Here is a 3,867-nt window from a genome sequence, read left to right on the forward strand (position 1 = left end):
GCTCGGCCGTCCACTGGTTTTCCGTCCGGGGTCACTAGCACTGACCTCAAAGGGCGCGGGGAAAGCTAGAGCCGTGATCCAGCTCCCGGAGGCAGGGCCCCGCGAGGGGGGGGTAGGGTGGGCGCAAGGACTGGTGACCCGGCACCGCCCCCTTACCAAATAGGGACACGTGGCCTCGGGCGCTATCTGTGAGCGAGGGCCTGGGGGCCCACCCACCGGGGTTCCTCCGCGCCCCCCAACAGCCGACCCGCACCCAGAGCCAGGTGGGGTGGGCGGGGCCTAGAGTAATCACGCCCACCCCTCGCCGGGCCAGCCCCCCGCGCGCCGCGAACCTTTACTGGGAAGCCTGGGCCGAGGAAGGAGGGCGCTGGAGAGCGCCCGGTGACCCGTCCGGAGCCCCGGCTCAACCCCAGCCCGGCCCCGCCTCCTCCCACTCTGCCAGCCCTCGGGACAGTGGCGGGGAGGACGGAGCGCCCAGAGCAGCGTCCTCCTGCCCGTATTCCCGCCCCGATCCGCCTCCTACTCGTCGGCGTGGCGCCAGGAGTCCTGGGGGTGGGGACACCTGCCGCGCGGGGCCCTGACCTAGTCTAAGTCAGGAGAGCTCGGCCGGCCGGGCGCGCTCCCCAAAGTCCGGGGCCAGAGAGGGAGGCACAGGGTTAGTCTGGACCTTCTCTATGCCTTGCCCCACCCCCTCAGCACTGTCCCCTGCTGCACCGAGAGCCAACCAGCGCCGGGGGAGGGGGTTGGGGGGAGAGGGTCTCAGGGGGCAGTCAGACCTTGGGGCTCCTTCCTTCTCAGCCCAAGAGACATATCCCCCTTTTTGCACACTGGAGTCAGGGTAGGGGGACAGCTGGGCCAGCCCCTCAGGGAAGGTCCCTCTAGGGCTGGGAGCCCCTCCCTTTTCATTCCTCCTGTCTCCCTCGCTTCCTGCAGTCCTGTAGGTGCCAGGCATTATTCCAGTCATGGGGGGGACACACTGGCTTCACCATTGTGCCTGGGAACCCACCCTGTGGGGCAGAGGGTGGGGACACACAGTAAATAACAAATATTCAGGTGGGGGCACTGGACCTGAGGCCGGTGCATGGCCCGGAGGCCTGCAGGGAAGAGGCAGCCAACTGGAAGAATGTTCCTGGCAGAGGAACAGCCGGGCACTAGTTTGGGGTTGGAGGGCAGTGAGCAAGGGACACAGTAGGTGAAGGGTGAGGTCAGACAGAGCCCACCGCCAGAGCTTCCGGCACCAGGAGCAGGGGGACCTGATCTGCAACATTCATTGTGGGGAAGTAGGAGGCAGGCAGCCGGCCGGACAGACTCCAGGGCAGGTGTGCTGTTGGCGGCACCCCGGTTTCCGGCTTCAGCCATGTGGAGAGGTGGGACCATGGGACCATGTGAAGCAGCTGGAGGCCTGGGCTCCTGGGTTTAACCCTTAGTTCCCTGTTGCAGATTGTGGGTGCAGCTCACCGAGAGTAAGAACTCTGCCCGGACCAGAGGTGACCTCTGGGGGAAGCGGCGGTGAGGGGGGCCGATGCCGCATCTCCGACATAATTGTTCTCGGCACTGTGTGCAGCAAAGGTGAGGAGCCGACAGACTGAGCACTACTGGATGGACCCCCGTGTCAGGGTCCGCACCCCCACCCCATGATACAGGGAGCGCATCATTCTGTCTACTGAGGCCCAGGGAAGCGAGGCCTGGAAATGTGCTGTCAGAAGCAAAGCGAGGAGCCAGCTGGCCATCAAAGGCCACCGCTCCCAGGAATCTTGGGTCTGACACACACAGGCACTGAGCGAGTGCCTCTTGACCAAAAATTGCACACGCCCGGATGTCAAAGCCAGAGGCGAGGACCTGGGGGCTGAGGGTGGCAGGGAGATTCACAAGGCTGCCCCATGGCCTCCTGTCCCTAGACCTGTCGTCCAGTGCCGGAGGACCGCCAGCCTCAGAGCCTCTGATGGGCCACAGTAACTTCACATCACTGGACCACTTCTTTAGGGAAACGGAGGCATGGGCAGGCCACAGCTGGCACAGGGCTGAGCCTGGCCCGGAAGCCAGGTCCGGACTCTTAGACACCTGCTCTTCCAGGACCCTCCTTGGTGCTTGTTACACCAGGGCGGGGAGATAAACTCCACTGGGGCCTGTCTGTGAAAAGCCTGGAACCCTCCTCTGCTGGAACAGCACCGGGGAGGGGAGGGGCCCAGGGACTCCTGGCCTGCGTTCTCTGTACACCTGACTCCTCACACCACGAGCCTGTTTCCCCACCTGCAACATGGCATAGTTTTGTGGTACCTCCCAGGCAGCAAGAAGTGAACAGCACATGGAGGCCTGGCCCAGGGCTTCCTGGCCCAGGACAAAGCTGCGGTGATGAGCCTGCAGCACCTGGCTCCACGCACAGCCCTGCATGAGACCAAATCAGCAGCCAGCATGAGGCTTCGCTTCCAGGTGTGCCTGTGTGCACAGAGCTGGCAGGTGAGCAAGCCCCTACTGGGCACGAGTCCAGACACAGAAGTCTGTGGCTCTGACCTTGCCCTTTGACTTGAAACTCGGAGGCAAGCAGGCCAAGCCAGCAGGAACCTGGCCTTGCCTACCAGCACAACCCTTGGGACCACTGTTCCAAACAGCACGGCTCAGGCCTGCCCCCTGCCCTCCCCGCGAGAGCCTGCCCAGCACCCTGCAGGCTTTAGATGGCAGGAGCATCAGCGTGTATTTCCCTGTCCACGGGTCTGGAAGAGTGAGACAGTGACCTAAGGACAGAGAAACTAGTTTTCCTTGGGTTTTCTAAAACGACGTTTTTATTATGAGACAATTTTAGATTTACAGAAAAGTGGCAAAGACCGTCTGAGCTTTGCTGTAGGCTCCCTACTCAGTTTCCCAAATGTAACAACTTAGCCGGCATGGTTCACCTGTCACCAAGACCAACTTCGGCACTTGGTATTAAACTCCATACTTTCCTCGGACCTCTCCGGTTCCTCTGTTCCAGGATCCGACCCAGGGTCCCACGTTGCATTTGGATGGAGAAGGAAAGGCATTCCAGGCGGGTGGAATGGCAGCGGCAAAGGCCAGGAGCAGTGGCCCACTACCTACCCTGACAAGTAATGACTAGTTGGGAAGGTGGCTAGAGGTGGGAGGCAAGCAGGGGTGAGGGAGAATGAGTCTGTGGGGGGGGGTGTGGGGGGGCTGGAGGCCATGCTCCCAGGTGCAGAGGTCCTGGGTGCAGGGAGGTGACAGGCTGGTGTGGGGTTGCCAGGCAGCGCCCAGAACCGGAGCACTGTCTCAGCCCCACCACAGTTACTTGCAAGGTGAGGCCACCTCCCTGCTCCGCTATTTTCCCAGCCAGTAAATGCATGGGAAAGAAAATGAGATGGAGCAAAGTCACCATAAATCCCCCAAAGTCAGCAATGAGCTAGAAAAAAAATCACATCATTTCTCTGAGGCCCAAGTTTCTGTCCTCAAGATGGAAAGGACGCACCCGCTTCTGGGCAGGACGGCAAGTGCAGACTCTCTCCCTCCTCCCCAGAGCTTCCCTGCTCGCCCGAGCCAGGGGCTGCCGCGTCCTCGCGGTCCCCTCCCCAGGGACGCCGGCGGGGTGGGGGCGGCCCCGAGCTTCCAAGAGCACAGCCCCGAGGTGACCTTGGGCGAGGCCAAGTACTGCCCAGTTGCAAAACAGAAAAATCACAGCGCAGAAGGCGGTGCTCCCCCTCCCCCTGCGCGGGGCCAGCGGGCCCGGTTCTACCTGGAGCTGGGCCCCACCGCGTCCACGTATCCCTGGCTTCCGGCGCTGCTTCCCAGAAGGGCGGCCACTCCCCTCCTCCCCAGCCAGGCATCTGGCCCCGCATCCCCCCTACCCCCTGCGGCCACCGGACCGGGGGGGGGGGGGGG

Source organism: Ursus maritimus, unplaced genomic scaffold (genome assembly GCF_017311325.1).
Source record: "Ursus maritimus isolate PB19 unplaced genomic scaffold, ASM1731132v1 scaffold_24, whole genome shotgun sequence".
In the NCBI taxonomy this organism is placed as follows: Eukaryota; Metazoa; Chordata; class Mammalia; order Carnivora; family Ursidae; genus Ursus; species Ursus maritimus.